Below are 18,602 nucleotides of genomic sequence, written 5' to 3'. Positions count from 1 at the left end.
AGTAGTTTCCACCCTGTGTCCTTTATCTCTTCTAGAAAGAGCATTTCTCTGTGCTTCCTGTTGAGTAAGGGACAGCTGGGGTGAGGTAGATGAGGTAGGGAGAGATAGGTAAGAGGGAAGTGATCTGGGCTCACCAAAAATCCCAGAAATGCTGAGGCTAACAGAGCCAGATAAGGGAACATTACCACACCACTTTGTCTTAAACAGCACAGAGGAGATATTCAAAGGGGAAGTAATGATGGTGCTATCAGAGGTGACATCAAGAAAATTTAAGTTTCCCGGTCAGTTTTCTATAAAAGACCAATCATAAAAGGCCTCAGGGGTCCCCATGCAGGAGCCCTCTCACTCCAGAGAGCTATTTTCTTTCCTTTCTGTTCTCAACCTTAATAAACTTTCACTTCACCTCACCCTTTTGTATCTGCGGATTCAGAGATTCGTTCTTCCACTCAGGGAGACAAGAACCCTGCAACCCTGTAACATTTCGGGATGGGTAGGCCTTCTCTGTCCCGAGTAAGTGGTCACATGACTCCAGCTGGGTCAATCAGAGTCCTCTTAGGTTTCAGTACCAGAATCATCCAGAAACCAGCCGGTGTTCCGTGCTGACCTGGGGTCACTGGGGACCTTGGTCACCACAGGGAGAAACTGTGTTTCTGACATTTATAACCAGCATAAGCATGTGTTGGAGAAAGAATATAAATAACATCTGGCGTCAGTGGATATTTGTGGGCATTTGTCTTGTTTGTTTACCATAAACTGTTTTCAGGGAGCTCTTCATTTTGTGCTAGACAGCCGGCAGGTTGGGTATATCTCCTCTGGAACAGACAGGATCATATCCTCCTTCCTGTCCTGAGCCCTGACACAACCAGCTGTGAGCATGTGAATTGAGCTTGGCCAATCAGATGCTCAGGCCCAGGCCTCAGAATGTGGTGCATGTGAGGCCCTGAAGGAGAAATGGTTAGGAGTCATTTGTGGCCACGTAAGCCTTGGAGCAGATGTGAAGTGCAGGGGAGGTGGCATTATCTTAGCCAGATCATCCCCGCTAAAGGACTATTGGAGGATGTGATACGTAATAAGAAATAGATATTTGGTTTCCATCCCCAATTTCTCGTACAGAGAGAAACCCTTGGAATGTCCTGAAACCCTTGGAATGTCCTAATTGATGAGAGCAATAAGAATATTTCTTCTTGAGACTCCTGGGTAGCTCAGTGGTTGAGTGTCTGCCTTCGGCTCAGGACGTGACCCCAGGATCCGGGATCGAGCCCTGCATTGGGCTCTTTGCAGGGAGCCCACTTCTCCCTCTGTCTGTGTCTCTGCCCCCCCCCCTGTCTCTCATGAATAAACAAATAAAATCTTAAAAGAAAAAGAATATTTATTCTTGTAACATCTAGGGTTTTGTCCTTAGTTCTTGAAATGGCTATAGACCCAGAGAGGTGAAAGGAGTATCTCACTATTCATAACAAGTCCCTTTCAACCACACCTGCGTTTATGTGAATGCAGGGACTCATGGAAAACCCCTCAGGATGGGGCTGCTTGTCACCAGGGGAACCGACTCTGTAATTAGAGGGTTGGGACTTACGGCCCATCCCTGCCCTGGGGGGCCAGAGGGAAGGGGCTGGAGATGGAGTCAGTCACAAATAGCTACTGATTTAATCAATCATGCCTATGTAATGAACCTCCATAAAAACCCTACCCTAAGGAGTTCAGAGAGCTTCTGGGTTGGTGTGCACACGGGAATTCTGGGAGGGTAGCACACCTGGGGAGGGCACGTGAGTTCTGCACCCCTTCTGCACACCTTGTACGTCTTCATTGGCAGGGACATGCAAGCAAATGCTTCCCTGAGTTTTGTGAGCCATTCTAGCAAACTTGTGAATCAGAGGAGGGGTTTGTGGGCAATTCTCGGTTTATAGCCAGTAGGTTGGAGGTACAGGTGGCAATCCGGGATGTGCAGTTGGCGTGTGAGGTGGGGGCAGTCTGCCGAATTGAATCCTTCACTTGTAGGATCTGACACTGACTTTAACTAGATGGTGTCAAAATTGAGTTCAATCATAGGACACCCAGTTGGTGCCTGCAGAGAACCGGAGGGTTGTTTAGTGTGGAAGAAATCACACATCTGGTATCAGAAATGTTTGTGTGGGGGTAGAGTGTGAGTCAAATCCTAGCACTCCACTGAGTCGGTCTCAGACAGTTTAATTCACAGGGCCTTGCCTCCCACTCTTTGTTTTCTGGAGCTGCCTTGGTTCTGCCTGTCTTCTCCCTTGGGTCTTTACCTCCTGCCAATTCTGTGAACACCTTACAGCAATACTGTTTTCTGCTGCTTAGACCAAGAGCCCTGATTGAAAGGTAGAGGATGAATAATTCATTTGGGGAGACAAAATACATCATTGAGGGCTAAGCAGTGTCATAAAACAGCATGACAACCAAAAAACTCTCTCCTCTCCACGTTTCCACGTGTCCCTGGGAGGCTGGTGGTGTCACCCCCAGTTGAGAACCACAGGGCCTCCGTTTTGAAAGTGAGATGGCTGCAGTGTCCACCCTGCAGAGCTATGGTGAGGATGAGAGAGTGAGGGCAAAGGGCTTGGCACACTACCATGTGTTTTATAAACTTAAATTCAGGGCAGCTCGGGCCACAACTCACACCTGAATTTGTTTCTTTCCTTTTCTAAAGCGGCTAATTCTTTTATTTTTTTCCCCCCAAGTGGATGAGGGGTCAATAGGTCTGGGATGTGGAGGCGGAGCTCTGACCAGGCAGCCTTTTCCAGCTAGGTTTAATCATTAAAACCCTAAAGCTTATCTTGAATGGAGAGCCCAAGGCCCCGACTCAGGCCTGACCTCCGGTGGTGGTGACCCACGCAGGCTGGCCGTGAATTTCTAGTGCGTGCTCTGCACACTGGCAGGAGTGCTAATGACCCTGAGAGGCCAAGGGACACAGCCCTGCACCCTACCGAGCTGCCCAGAGGAGCCAGGGAGCTTCCAGGAGCTGCCAGAAAGCGTGTTTTCTCTCCTATCAGAGGTTGCCATGGTGACCAAAGCAGGAGGGGACACCCGCTGGTCTGGCCCCTGCATAGCTCATCTTTATTCCAAGTCTTGGCTGAGCCAGTGTGGGGAGGGAGCTCCTGAGGTGGGGGAATGACATCTTGCAGAGACTGGACCCTGGCGGGGGTGAACTGTGCTGGGACATTGTGTGTGTGTGTGTGGGGGGGTAGGTTATATTGTTGCATGTGTGCTCTGGGTGCACGGTGGGGGATGACAGTAAGGGAAGGAGGATGGTACCACAGCTGTGCCTGTCAGTGGAACCTTTCTCAAATGCCCCCCTGATCTATACCTCAGGGGACAGCTCACCTACGGGGCTGCAAGCTGCCCACCCAGAAGACCCCTTCATTTTCCACCTCCTGGAAGTCATCTGTTTGCTGCCTGGATTACTCCTGGCAGCAAGCCACTGTGAGAATCCAGCCATTTCTTCTAAGAGTCTGAGGCCATGCTGCCTGCCCTCAAGTCTTGGCTCCACACAGAGACTGGCTCTGACCATCTTATGGAGACATCCTTCTTCCTTTGAACCCATAGCTGTTATCACTCATCATATAACTATGCTATATGTCGATTTATTTATTTATTTATTTACTTATTTATTGTATATTTCACCCACTAGAATGTAGGCTCTGTGAGGGCGGTGATGGTCTCCTGTGTCTCTAGCACCCAGGACACAGTAGGTGCTCAGCAGCCTTGTTGAACAAACGAATGACTTCTCCGGGACCTCCCTGCTCTCACAAAGACTAAAACTCTGTTTTCGAGCTCAGCTGAGAGGTTGCTCCCACTCAGAAGTCCTCAAGGATACCTCACCTGCCAGGTCATTCTTTGAATTCCCCCGGGCACTGGTTTCTATTACGCTCACCACCCATTAGGCGGTTTGATCTTGAGCTTTGGGAGTGTCCTGCCTCCCTGACCAGATGTCTAGCTCCTCAATAGAAGAACACTGCTTTCTCTTTTGCGTCCTGAACACAACACTCTAGAGACCATAGATGTTCAATAAGTGCTGAGGATGGTGATGCTGTGAATCAGTGACCACATCCTAGCTGTAGTAGTTCTACCTCCAAACCTGCCCAGCAGAAGACCTCCTGCAAATTCATAGGTGAGACTTTCAAGGTCAGAATGAGTCTGAATTGGTAGGCGGGATGGCTTGTGGGGCTGGCCTCAACTTCATGTTTTATACTTCCCCCAAAACCTCATGTTTGAATATGACCAAGTCTTTGAGCCTACTTCAAACACCACTTCATTCTAGAGCTTTCCACATTCTTTTTTTTTTTTTTAATTAACTTATTTATTTATTTATGATAGTCACACACAGAGAGAGAGAGAGAGAGAGAGGCAGAGACATAGGCAGAGGGAGAAGCAGGCTCCATGCACCGGGAGCCCGACGTGGGATTCGATCCCGGGTCTCCAGGATCGCGCCCTGGGCCAAAGGCAGGCGCCAAACTGCTGCGCCACCCAGGGATCCCCTTCCACATTCCTTTTGAATGGAACCGATCGCTTTTTCCCCCAAACAAAAATTTTTTAGCACTTTTCTGCACTGACTAGTCTTAGGTATTGACTATTTCTCTCCTTGGATCACATTAGTTACATTTCTGATGCTCCTGTGAGGTGGACCAATGTCTTCAGCATCCCTTCTTTGGGTGCTCTCCTAGCATCATTTTAGTGTTTAGAAGGGACTGTGAGTCAGAGCTCCCTGCCCCCCACTCCCACCCCCAGGGATGCTCATGTGACCCACACTTAGAGGTTCGTTTTAGCCCTTACTCTAGCAAGAGCGACTGGTCTGATGGATGTATGCATGGCCAAGCAAGGCCAGTCTGAGTCTTTCCACGGGATTTAAATATAGACATTTGAAGAAACAGGGCTTTTTGGCCTGGAGTTTCCAGGGTGCATCATTGTCAGCCTCATGGAGAACTCATTTTCATTAAGAAGGAATAAGCCTTTAGGAAGGGGAACCAAATGAGAGACAGAGACAGAAACATGATAACATCTTCAGAGCCATTGGACCCAATGGTGTCCAAAGACATAAACTCCCTATTTCTATGCACTAATGAATTCTCTCCTTTGTTTGGGCTAATTTAAGCTGGACTTCTGTTTCCTGCCACCAAAACAGGCCCCAGTCATCTCCCTGCACTCACTGTGGGATCTGTCTAGGCACTATCTAATTCCAATTCTTCCCCATACTTCTTACAGCTACTGGCTTGATATTGCCAGTTCAACTTTCGTGTGTTTTTCAGTATAAGTAAAAGAAATATATAAGTGGTCATTTCCCCTCAAACTGAATACAGGAATAAAAATACAAATTTCTAGAATCAAGAGGAAGAGGGGAAGAGAACCATTTTCCAGTGGCTACCATGCACCAGGCCTTGAAATGGCCCTGAGATAGGAATATCTCTGCTTGACAGGTCATATACAGGTAAGTAAGAAATGACCATCTGAGCCCAAGTTTTCCCAACTCCATCATTTTGACCATGTCCTCAAATGACTTCATATGTAGAAAAGTAACAGGAACATATGCTTTATAGTGTTTCAATGTTTTAAAGCCAGGAGCAAATAATACCATTTAAATAGTCTTATGGCAATACTTCATTTTCCTTTAAAATTAATCTGCACAGTCGAGTAGGTTGAGACCCAAGCACCTAGACTGAAGTCCCTTTCTATTGACGTTGATGAGCAAAACTACTGCAGCATAAGGGTCTCTCTCCCAGTCTAGAGCCCTCCTCTGAGGGCAGGGTCTGGCAGTAAGGGGACCCAAGCCTAAGCAAAGTTCTGCTGTTTAATGACTGTGACAACCTCCCAGACAAATTACATGACTTTTTGGAACATGAGTGACGTGTCTGGTATGGGACACAGAGCTCATTTCTTCTGTCCCTGGTGTTTTTGTTGGAGGTAAGTTGGCTCCCAGGCAGGTCCCAGGGGCAGCTAGGATTCCTAGACCTGAGGCTGCCAGCCTGGGAGGATGCGCCGTTGGGTACGAGGCCCAATGTGGGACCCCAGCAGGTACAGAGAGGCTCAGTGGGCTGTGTTCCTCACTCCTCTGGACTTTCCTGCTCTGGGCAACCCAGAGAGCCTCCTAGCCAGGGTCACAGCACTGCTGCCAGCAGATGGAAATGAGAGAGATCCAGCCCAGGGTGGGAGAGAAAAGAGCTCCTGGCCTGAGAGTCAGCTCCAGGGACCCTGTCTCATCCTGAGTGACTGTAGCAACTCATTTCCCTCTCAGGGCTTCGCTTCTCTCCTGCAAAACATGCAGTTTGGGCGCATAGGCCTCTGCACTTCCTTCCACCTTGACACGTGCAGAGTTGAGACCACACGGCTGGTGGGTTATCACCATGTCACCGAGCTGCACCCATGAGGGGTGGGGGCAGGGGAACCCACTTACCCACGCTCTCCCAGGGGTGTCTCCCAGTGAAGCTCCGTCTCTGACGTCCAGCGCTAATGGCTGTACCTCCACTTATCATCCAAAGCCTCTGTTTCCTTACCTGGCATAACAAGAAAAATCACAATGATTTTGAAATCACCCTGTAAACAAAAATTCACAATTTTTCGCCCCACACGCTATGGTCTGGGCTGGAGAGAGGCCTTCCGGAGATAAACCACAGACAAACCACAAACCAGAGATGTCTTGAGACTTGCCTGGGGTCACACAGCTTTGTCCGTGGGGTTTGTCTGGGATTGGATTCATCTTCTGACTCCAAACTGGGCTTTTACTGTCTAGAATACCGGGAAACCTTGTCTCATCTCGCTGGCATATTGTGAGGCAAGATTCTATAAAAAACACTTGTTCAGACCTTTGCACATTCAAAGTGCTCAGCCCATGCTGAATAATTGATGGGCTCTGCTCTCGGCCACTCAGAGCAGACACACAGGCCTCCTGCCACACATAGGGCTGGGAATGTGGAAACCTTTCCTATGGTTTCACCCAGTGAAAGAAGTTTCCCAGAAAATCACCAAGAAAGAGTTGTGCTTCCCTATTGCTGCAGAGAGAGGCCTTGGCTCCTGGGACCTGCAGATCTAATTTACTGCCTCAGTGAAAGGAGAGAAGAAAGCATAGGGCTGCTACAGGGAGGGGGCTGCTGGGCCACCCAGAGTTCACGACGCCACAGTGTCCCCTCCAATGCTGTGAGGCCCTGGGAAAGGACTGCTCTGATGTGACAGGCAGGGAGAAAGGTGCCTGAAAATCCTCAAGTCCCATACAGGGGACAGGCTGGCAGGCAGGGGGGAAAGGGGGAGGGGGGAGCCAAGGGAAATGCAGGGTCTGAAGCAGGGGCCCTCCTCCAGGGAGAGCCTGTCCAGGCAGGGATGCCCAGGAGGGGCTGAGCCAGCCCATTCACCGTCCCAGCCCTCCGCTGCATGTGACCAGAGCACTTTTCTGGCCAAAGGCCATGGCATTGGGGATTAGGGGGTGGAAAGCAGACACAGAGTGGCCTTTAAAGCAATTTGAAGAGATCAAAGTAGAACACAGTTCAGGCGGGTGTTCTGGCTATAAAAGTAGGGAAGGTTTCACAGCTGACTAGAACTCAGGGTACCATTTCACAGATAAGGGCACTGAGGTGTACATGGCCCCCCGGTGGGGTGCAGGCCACCAAAGTATCTCCCGACTAGGATTGGTCTCAGCCCCTACACGAGGCAGAGTTAGGACTACCCAAATCCACAGGATAATTGGCTTCAACTTCAAACAGACAGAGTCAACAAAGTCCAGCTCAAACGGGAATTTGTTTTGATGATGGGCTTTCTGTTTTATTCCGCATCACAAGTTCCAAAGCCTCGTGGTTTTAGCAAGGACTTCCTAAGAAGTTGCATGGTGTGCTCGGTGCTTATGCAAGTCACTTCCCTCTCACAGTCGGTCTGGGCGTGCTGACCTCTCCAGGGACTGAAGGGCCCTTAGAGTCTCCCTGTGTTTGGGCAGGGCCCATCCCCAGGAACTGGGGATGGAGGCCAGGGGTGGCCCCGGCCTGGATTCTGCTTGCCTAGCAACATCCAGGCGGCCTGCAGCTAACCCGAGGTGCGGGACTGCACCGTTGCTGGGGTTTGGAGGGAACAGTTGGCTCAGGGAGAACAAGAAGTGGGATGCATGGCCCTGCTCCCTGCTTGTGTCAACTTGAGCTGAGTGTCGCTGGGCCGCTGAGCTGCCTGAGTCCATAGCTCCCAGAGGGCAGAGAAAGAGATGGAGCAGGTTAGGGATGGGGCAGGGTGGGGTGTTGGGGGGACAGGGTTTCACAGCCCAGTCCCAAGACTTAACTAAATATACCACCTTGGGTAATTGATTTAACCCACTAGGCCTCAAGTTCCTCATCTGTGAAATGGGGGTCATAATAGAATCGATCTCAAAGGGGATCCCTGGGTGGCGCAGCGGTTTGGCGCCTGCCTTTGGCCCAGGGCGCGATCCTGGACCCCGGGATCGAATCCCACGTCGGGCTCCCGGTGCATGGAGCCTGCTTCTCCCTCTGCCTATGTCTCTGCCTCTCTCTCTCACTCTCTCTCTCTTTCTGTGACTATCATAAATAAATAAAAATTTAAAAAAAAAGTTAAAAAAAAAAAAAGAATCCATCTCAAAGCTTTGGAAGGATCCAATGAGATAGAGTGTACCTGAATTCTTAGTCACGCCCCTACTAGGACTGCCACCTCCCATCCATGCAAACCATTCAAGTTAGCTCATGTACGTCTGTGTGCTCCAGAATGTTCGGAACATCACTTCTCTGTCAGCTTGGTACTCTGGGCTGCTCAAATTGTCTTTTCTAACCTGCAACCCTGATCAGACTCCACACTGCTTGAGGGCAAGATCATTGTCTCATCACAATACAATGTCTATTATTGATCTTAAAACCCTTCGTAGGTGGAGTGAGAAGTTCTGTGCAGGTGCAGCAGGCTAGCTGGAACGAGGGGTGCATTTAACAAAGGTACGTTCAAATTGGGACTCCCTACTCCTGGCCAGCAGCCGCAAGCAGAGGGTCTGTGCTCCAGAGGGAGCTATGGCAGGTGTTTTGGCTGTCTTTCTTTCTGCTCAACACTGGGCATCTGATAATTAAAAGAGTAAATGTTAGAAATGCATTCTCCTTGGTGAAAACAGAGGTATTCAAGATATGTGGCTTGGCCAAAATTACTTGAGACACTCTTGACCTGAAAAGGTAGGGGGGAAAGATACTAGTGAGCTCTTAGGGGAGGTGTGGTCAGGGCACCTAGAGAGATGGATAGCTGTGACCTCACCGAGTCCCCAGAGCAAGCTGTGTGAATTCTGTTGGACCTGTCTGCAAATACATGGTTGTTCAAAAAATGTATGTACATGTATGGCAGACGTTGGTCTGAGGCTTGCTTTCATCTAAGCTGCAAACGAAGTTCGTCTTTACCTTTGTCAGAGTTTGCAGTGGTCACTGTCCAACAAATGTACAAACGACAAGCCACCGAAGCCTGAGAGTCATGACCAATTGGGCTTATGTCAGTTCATAGTATCTCAGCGTCCCCAGGGCACAGCACATGTCAATGCTCACGGGACTAAGGAGATAGTGTCACTTTTAACTTTAAAGGGCTGAGGGTAAGGGGACAGCCAGGGCCCTAAGAGGCCTCCCAGGCATGGATCCCGATCTAGAACCTTCCTGGGCATGCATCGCCCTGAGAGTTCCCCAGCTGGCCTCTGGGGCTGAAGTGCCCAGCTCACACTCCAGAGGCTCTGTTGGTTTCCTGGAATGAGGAAATGCTGCTCGGCTGTCAATAAACCCCGAAACTATGGCCACAGTGGAAGTCACTGTCTGGGCCCATTTTGTACCTGGAAAACCAGCTCTGAGCTGGGCCTTCCCTACCAGGTCTCAAGGGACAAGCCCTATGAGGAAGTCTCCTGGGACCCATCACTAGCTCCCACAGTTATATCAGATTCTGTGTGTGGGGGGGTGGGGGGGTGGGGGGGGCGGATTTCTGGCCATGCTGGAGAGATTGTCTTGAAGAAATGGAGCTCAGGTTATTCTCCTGGATAAGCTGAACGCTTGCCCCTTCTGGGGCTCTGCAAAGGCTGCTGGGGGTGAGGAAGCCCCTGATGCCGGAATGCTCACTACTCCTCCACTCCTAGAGATGAGAGACCTTCCTTGACACTGCCCTGGGCACTCCCTTCTCTAAGGGCTTTTTCTGGGTGAGCACTGCTCAGAGTCAGGATAGCAGGGGTGGGTAGCATTGAGGAGGAAAGCAGACGATGTGGGGAGTGCCAGCCTCTAACCTCTCCTCTTGCCCTCCTTCTTTCTCCTTTTCTTTGTCTCCCACACTTCAGAGAGAAAGGGGGAGGGCTGTGGGGGTGGGGGTGGGGAGGGAAGCTCTGGGCTTTCCTGCACCAGGGCAACTGTCCTAACCATGGAAAAGCTGACATTTGCAGCCTTCCAAACTCATGTTGGCAACTCGACCCTCTAGAGCCGCCCAAACTCTACAGGCTGATGGCCAAGTTGCCGCTAAACCCCTTTGCCATCTCCAGACTCTTCCTTCCCGCTCCCACCCTCTCTGCAGCCCCTCCCCAGGCCTTTGAGGTCTGCCTCAGGATCACTTCAGAATTTGCCTTTTCCTTCCCTTGTCCTCACCCCAAACCAAATTCCAGGGTACATTTGCCTCTTGAGAGCCATCCTGGCTAATCCTAGGAGATTGCCGGTGAGTAAGAACTCCCTCACCCCTCTTCTGTAAACCGGGGAGCAAACTGGTCAGCTTATCATTCATCTTCCAGCTTTGCAAGTAGCTCAACATCCCAGTCAAGCACAGAACCACTGCCAATTAGAGTACAGCTCCTGGAGGAGTCTAAAGATTCCAGGTGCCTGTGTACGGCCGTAGGAGCTTTCCACCAGCACAATTTACCTAGAGAAAACCACCCAAGTGTGTGAGGAGCCTAACAAGCAGTTTCCTCCCCCTTGGCCTGGGACTCTGTGGGTCTCCCTCAGCAAATAGTTAGGCACAGTCTTAATTTACTTCCCCGCCAGAGCCCCTCTTTGGATGGAGGCCAAGCTGGTAGATACGGAAACAGGACTATTAATTTTGTGGAAATCCATGCATGTATTTGGGAGGACAAGACAGGAACAAGTGTGTGAAAAGTTGAGGGACTTCGGGTGGGCACGGAGGAGAAGTGGCTGAAGGAAAACTCCTCTCTCCACTTCAGGCAAGCAGGGTTGAAGCGAGCCAGGCCCGACTGCAAAGCCTTTCAGGCTCCTGATGTAAGAAATGGATTTCCTGGCTCCACGGGGTCCCTCGGGATGGTAAGGGATAGTCCCAGGACCCAGGATGAGCCCTGCCACACAGCTCTCATTTTTTCTGGGTGCAACTGGTTTCCTCCCCCTCTCTGGGCCTCTCCCCTTAGATCTCCTAAAGCAGCCTTCCTTTGAGGGCACTGTCTTCGGAGTCAGGCATGTGAGGCTGACTCTCCCTCCTCTTTCACTAGCCACCTGAGCTGTGCAGAGTTCCCGAGTCTCTTGGAGTCCCAGGGGCAAAATGGGGATACGATGTCCCCTCCCAGGGCCATTGTGAGAACAAAATGACCAACGGATGCAAAGTGTTTTCAAGCAGTGCCTGCTCGGTAAATGTACCCTGAAAAGAGCTGTCATCTTTAGCCACCCTAAGCACAGCTCATGGCTGCTTTGCCAAACCTCTTAAAAACATGCTAGCAGGAACTAGGGGACGCAGTCAGGTCAGAGGCTCCATGGCCACCTCTGCTCTTCCACGACTTTGCCCAGCACTGTCCCCTTTCCATCCCCTGCCTGGTGGGCGGCAGGACCATCTCTGGGGCATCAGAAGGGAAGTTGTTTGGAGCCATGGCTCCCCTGGGCCCTTAGGGGATTCTCCTGTTGATGGGGACCTGAGCTCATCCCACCTGGGATTTACCAGGAATGGCTGGGAGTGGATGGAAATTTAATCTGGGAGCTCATGCCTGTGGGTCGAAGATGAGGTCGTGGCCCACCAACCTAGAACCAGCCTCCCTTCCAGACCTCCTCAGGAGGAACCACAGGCCGCAGAGAATGAAAACCAGATACAGACAATAAGAGATTATTTTAAAAGTAGAACATCTAACCTGACTTGGTGGAAGGAGACACCTGTGTCCTAGCCAAGGACCATAGACATTCCTGCCTTCTCTTAATGACCCCCCCGGGGGGGGGGGGCGGGACCCAGTCTCAAGGCTGACCTGCTCCTTCCCCTGGGGCCCTTGGGGCTGCACCCTTCCCTCTGATCAAACTGGCCTCAGCCGGGCCCTGGGTCACTTCTGAGTTAGGGATTGCTTCCTTGGGGCAAGAACTTCATGTCACTGAGCCTGAAGTAGGTTGGAGGGGACAGGGCGGGCTTAGACACGACCGGCAGTCTGCGAGCGGACCTGGGGTGACCGAGTGGGGCTCCTCCCTCCCAGACCGTGCCCCCCACATCTCCATCCAGATCTTAGCCGGGGACCGCGGCCGGCAAGGAGATGGGAGATAGCGTCCAGCAGGCTGTCCCACTCCCCGGGAGACAAGCGAGCCCCCGGCGACGATGGGGGAGGACCCGGCTCTCCCGGGGCGGGTTGGGGGTGTCCATCCAGGGTGCTCCCGGCCCCGCTGCACCAGGCTGCACTGTCTGCAGGTGCCTGCCCCGGGCACCCGCGGCCCCGAGCCCCCTCCCGCAGCCGCCACCAGCCGCAGCCCCTGCCCCAGTCCTGGGAACGTCCCCGCCCGGGTCGCGACCCTACCTTCTCGGCGCTCCGAGGCCCCTTCCGAGGGGGTGGACGAGCTCCCCTCCTCCTCCTCCCCCTCCTCCTCCTCCTCCTCCTCCTCCTCCTCCGGACGCGGCTCCCGGCGCCCAGCCTCTGGCCCCGGCTCGGGGCTGAGCCCGCTTCTGCCTGCCTTTCTCTCGGCTCCCGTGAATTCTCAGCACTATTCTTTTTTTTTTTAAGGGACTTTTTTTTTTTTTTTTTTTTTTGCGTTGCGTCAGGGCTGTTGCCTGGCGACGGCGGAGCTATTCCGCGGGAGCGCCCGCCGCGCAGTCCGAGCCCCGCGGGCCTCCGGTGCTCCGGGGCCTCCGGGCCGGTCCTAAAGCCCCGCTGGTGGCCCTGCCCGCCCCAGCCCAGCCGCCGCCCAGCCGCCGGGAAGCAGAGCACACGCGTCTGCCAAGCCCTAGACAAACCAAACCCAAATGCCTTTTTTTTTTTTTTTTTTAATTAAACCCGCAACCCGGGCAGTCTTCCCCCCAAACATGTTAACGTGGCTTTGCCACTGTCAGCAGCCTGCCTGCGTGGAGGGGACCGGAGGAGCCCCTCGCGGGCGCCGGAGTTCAGGCCCCGCAGCACATCCCGTGACTGAGGGCCTCACCTGGGCCACACCGTCGGGGCCTCTGCAGGGCAGGTGTGGGCATCTCCGGCTTGCGGATGAGGAAACTGAGTCTTAGAGAGGCCAAGTGGGAACCAGAGGTTAATTGGAAACAGACGCTCTTCCAGATTTGTCTCCCAGACGAGCTGGGACTGGTCCAGAGGGGCCTGCCCCAGAGCACGTGTTTCCCCCACAAACCACAGGGTGCCTTTGGGCTGCACTACTATGAGCCGTGGCAACCACTAGCGATAGTTACATTCTAAGGTCCAGTCTCTGCTCCACCAGAGCCTACGGCTCCAGGCACCTACAACACATAGGGACCCAGCCAGGGCTGCCCCATCCTGGCCTATAGGGTGGGTCCTGACTGGAGACCCAGGGCTCCAGTCCAGAGCTTAAGGACTCCTTTCCTCCTGGAACCTCTGACCCCAGGGCTGATTTCTGGAAGTTGGCTTCATTCTTAGGGCAGCCTGGGACATGGCCAAGTTCCTTTCCTAAGACACTTGAGGTTGGCAAGATCCTTCAGAATGACCTAATCTGCCATCCTCACAACACCAGCCGGCTGGGGTGTGTGTGGGGGGGGAGTGGGTGGTGGTGCAGGGCAGGCCTTGTTTTCCCCATGAACAGATGAGCACACCAAGCTGTGGGGCCGCGGAGTGACCTGCCCCAGGTTCCGGGGGCTGGGCTGGTGGTGGCCACTCAGTCCCCACAGATCCCCATCCCTTTGTGCTGCCCCCTGGTGTCCCGTCCTTCCTCCTTTGCTGCAATTCCTCATCTGAGTCCTGTCCCACTCCTTTCCTTTCTGCCTTCACTAGGACATGGGCTGGGGGACTTTGTCTAAGGAGACGTACTGCTGATGTGAGCACCCCTTCACGCTAACAGGTTAATGTTTCTAGCTAGCAAATGTACTAAAACAGGGATTTTTTGGGGAAAGTCACATCATTGACCTAACCTTGATTCTAGAAATAGTGATCCAATCCTTCCACTTCTTCCCATCCCCTTTGCCATCACCCTGGCTCAAGTCACTGTCCGCTTGCCCCAGCTACAGCAGCAGCGTCTTACTGACCATGCTGCCCCCACTCTTGCCCCTTCCCCTGAGCCAGTTACTCATCCACAGCCAGAGCACACTTTTCCAAATAGAAATCCAATCTTGGCTTCCCCCTGCTTAGAAACTTCCAATAGTTCCTGTTCCTCTCAAGATTAAAACCCAGCATGGCCCATCAGGCCTGCATGGTCTGGCTCTGCTCACCCCTTGGATTCCACCTTCCATTGCAACTCTGCTCTTCTGGGTCCTTCTCCACACCCACTCCTTCTACATGGAGTAGTACTTCTGCCTCCTAAGGGAACCCCAGGTTACACATTCTCATAGCCTTACCTACCTGTCCTTCATGGACCGGTTGTAAGTTTTATCTTTATTTGTGGAGTTATTTGATTAATATCTGTCACCCTCTAAGGCTGTAGGCTCAAAGGGACAGGAACCATGTTTGCAGGCTGGGGGCTTGGTTCAGACTCAGGGACTCTGTATACTCTTGGGGTCGCTGTACCTGGCCACACGGGCCTGTGCTGAATACTTAGCATTTGCCCTACTGCTGTCTAGTGTATTTTGGCCCTAGCATCTGGAAATTCTAACATTTTCACTCTCCTAACCCCTCATTCAGCATGGGGCTCCTGCTCCGCTTTCCTATGAGTGCACTGTCTTCTGTCTTCACATAGATAGGCAGCCTGTCCAGGGCAGGGATGGGGTCTTACCTGGTGCCTCCTGGGCAAGAGGGTAATCAGTGATGAAGATCAGGAGAGTCAGTGAGGAGGGAGGAGCAGAGAAGGAGGAGAAACTGGGTCTCTGTTGGAACAGTCTCAACCCTAATATCTAACCATATGCAGTGGTCAAACAAGTTATATTTAGAGCTCGAGCATAGAGTAGGATGCAGTCATACAGATATTTTCAAAAACTATTTGATGATGTAGGAAAATGTTACTGATTTCATGCTAAGTAAATAGGGCAGGGATACCACGTGTCTAAGTAAATAAGACATTATGAAAACTTTAATTCTAATATCTAATGTCCAATTTTTTTATATGCATAGAAAAAAGATTGGGAGGGTATATGCATGTATTAGCTGTGGTTATCTGTGGATAGTAGAATAATAGGAATTAAAATTTCTTCTAGCTGAGTGAAGTAAGTCAGTCAGAGAAGGACAAACATTATATGTTCTCATTCATTTGGGGAATATAAATAATAGTGAAAGGGAATATAAGGGAAGGGAGAAGAAATGTGGGGGAAATATCAGAAAGGGAGACAGAACGTAAAGACTGCTAACTCTGGGAAACGAACTAGGGGTGGTAGAAGGGGAGGAGGGCGGGGGGTGGGAGTGAATGGGTGACGGGCACTGGGGGTTATTCTGTATGTTGGTAAGTTGAACACCAATAAAAAAAATATTTAAAAAAATAATAAAATAAAATAAAATAAAATTTCTTCTATAGATTTGCATTAATTCTCTGTGTTTCCTACAATGAATAGTTTTTGTGATTAGCAACATTAGGAAATACCACTACAAACTAAACATGGCCCAGTGTTTGGGGTATGTGACATCTCCTGCTTTCTATGGCCTTTTATGTCTTTTATGTGGGGGTGCTGTGAGACTAGGCTGGAGCTCAGCGATGGGTGGGGGATCCCCAGGCCCAGAGCAGAGGACCATCTGGGCGCTCGCCCACTCCAGTTGGCCATGTGGACCAGGAAACAGCGGGCCAAGCCTTCGGGAACGAATCAGGACAGCACACCGGTTCTAGGACTGCCTCTTGGCTATCCAAGGTTAACCTCTTGGTTATCCAAATTGGTCCAGGTATCCAATTTGACTTTCAAGGGGTAAGATGTGATGTTGGAAGACATGGCCCGCCCAGGTGTCTGGAGCACTCAAGTGAGCACATATGCTGGCCGACAGTGGCCTCACTGACAGTGCAGCACTTTACAGGTTACAGAGCCATCTCCTTTCCAGCAGTTTGGAGATGAGTGAGACAATGTGTCTCTTGTTCCTACAGAAATCCTGTGAAATGAGGGAGTCCAGAAATATTCTTCCTCTTACCTACAAGGATGCTGAACTTGGAAAGGTTAGGGGACTTCCACAAAGTCACATGGTTGATAGTGGCAGGACTCCCAGGACTGTCGGTGCAGAGTCTAAGGCACAGCCTGTGATGGGCCCCTGATCCTACAGTCCCTGTGAGCAACGGGCAAGGCAGCTTCAGTGATCATAATGTGTTCAATCTGTGCATGGCAGGCAGGGATGGCCTCATAAATGAGGTAACTATAGAACAAAGATTTGAAGGAGAGGAAGGAGTTGGTTATGAGGTATCTGGGGGAAGTAACAGGGAACAACTATGACAAAGGTGCCTTGTGAACAAACGGGTTTGACCCAGTCAAGGAAAAGCAAGGAGAGTGCTTTTGGGGGAGGGTGACAAGAGCTGTGGGAGATGACACCGGGGAGGTGACACGGTGGAGATACTGGGGCACATCCTGTGGACCTGGCAGGCCATTGTAAGGCCTTGCCTTCCTCCCAAGGGAATGCACAGAATGCACAGCTGTGGGGGTCTCTGCCTTCTCGGCCCATCTAAATTCATCTCACCTTCTCCCACTGGAGAATTTTTGTGCTACTCAAGGGCAAACCCCACTGTCTAAGGCTGCTGTATATCCCTCATGGTGATTAAAATTTGGTCCCCATTCACTGAATGAGACAAGGAAGGAAGACATTTCTCTTTGGCCACACTGTATGAGACCATGGAGGGGTGACGCCCTCTCCTGCTCCAGGGAGCAATTAAGATTTGCAGTCCTGGGCCAGAGTCCACTAGCTTCCATCATCTGCCCTCAGGAGAGACTTTTCCATCCAGAGGCCCCAGTGTTTCAAGAGGATCCAGGAAGTGTTTGTCATTTGGCATTAATGCTAGCAACAATAATGGCTGTTTTCTGCCCTTATCTCTCAGAAGGGGTTCATTTGGGCTGAAACATGGAAGGGAGCCGGGGGGCCAGTTCCCATCTTGTGGGGAGCTCATTAGGTCAATGAGCATTTGTAGGTGGCTCACTCTGTGTGCCCGGGTACTAGGCATTGGGGTATGGTGCCTGGGAAGATAATTAACAAGAACTGACTTGAGAACTGGACTCAGGGAAGTGATGGATGTCATCCAAGCCCAGATGAGAGGGATGAATGGGAACTGGTTAGGAGAAGTTTTGGGGAGGCCTGGCAGTGGCAGTGGAGGGTGGCAAGAGAGGGAAGGGCAGAAATGCACTTGAGCAGATGGCAAGAGGCCACAATGGACCCAGAGAAGGCCTTTGGAGATGATCCTGAAGGAATGGGTTAAGAAGGGAGCAGGTTGTGGCTTTTGTATCTCAGAGAGGCTGGACTGGTGTGGGGACAAGACAGGAAGCAAGGTGACCAATAAAGAGATCATTTGCATTTCACTGAGGGTGGGAGGCACTGAAATCTAGACCCATGACAGGGAGGGGCTCACTGCTTTTCCTGGGCGAGGATGGGTGTTGGGGAAGTAGCATGGTGAAGGGGAACAGCTGGTATCTGGAGGCAGGCAGACCCACGTTCAAGTCCTGGCCTGTAAAAAGTCACTCGAGTTTTCTAAGCTGCAGTTACTTCATCTATAAAACATAAATAATTTTAATAGTACTGTCCTCCTAATGGGCAAGAGGGCCTGCCTTGTATCCCACACTATAGAGAGCCCTGCTCTGGGCCTCTCAGAAAGGGTGGCCATGGGGTCAGGGGACATGCCCACTCAAGGTCCACTCCTTCCCTCCTACTCTAAGCTGTAAATATCCAGGACCCAGGAACTTCCAGCCCAAATTTGGGCCTTGTACAGGCCTCTTTTCTGATCTATGGAATGTGGGAGAGGGTTGGGGTGTCCCCCTGCTTAAGCACAGGGTCCTCATATAGGAAAAGAAAGAGGGAGGGCCTTGGCTGGAGCTGAGGCCTTCCTCTGCCCATCCTTCCAGGAATCCAGTGGTACAGAATTAGAACCTGCCTTTGAGGTTGTTATAAAGATATATTTGTCAAGGCAAGAGGAAAGAGCAAATATTGTCCAACAGTTTGTTAGCCTGGTTTATAACTCTCAAATATTTAGACACATGGCATGTGGGCCTCCATTTGTACGTTTGCCTTGGACCTCTCCAGTGTTAGTGGTAGGCCTGATTACAGGCCTGCCTTGCCGCCTTGTTTAAGACGCAAAGCACACTGCATGCTGCCGGCAAACAGGAGCTACTGCTCTCTGGCTCACTCACTCCCCTATCATGGAATCGCAGTA

The 18,602-nt window shown here is 51.4% G+C and overlaps 1 protein-coding gene across 2 annotated transcripts in view; it reads right to left on the bottom strand.

The window, feature by feature from the left end:
- Positions 1–16,522, bottom strand: part of FAM167A (family with sequence similarity 167 member A) — a 47,669-nt gene extending 31,147 nt beyond the window's left edge. Inside the window, exons 1-2 of one of the 2 annotated variants that reach the window (XM_077868631.1) lie at positions 16,388–16,522; positions 6,404–6,503 (exon numbers count right to left, since the gene is read on the bottom strand). The gene's annotated coding sequence lies outside the window, so the exon portion shown is untranslated. Of the gene's footprint in view, positions 1–6,403; positions 6,504–12,694; positions 12,887–16,387 lie in introns of those variants that run through there. The other variant, XM_077868630.1, reaches the window with a different exon arrangement.
- Positions 16,523–18,602: the final 2,080 nt, after the last annotated feature.

This window comes from Canis aureus, chromosome 24 (genome assembly GCF_053574225.1).
Source record: "Canis aureus isolate CA01 chromosome 24, VMU_Caureus_v.1.0, whole genome shotgun sequence".
NCBI lineage: Eukaryota > Metazoa > Chordata > Mammalia > Carnivora > Canidae > Canis > Canis aureus.
The sequence above is the reverse complement of the archived record's forward strand: the minus strand, read 5'-3'. Positions and strand labels throughout refer to the sequence as shown.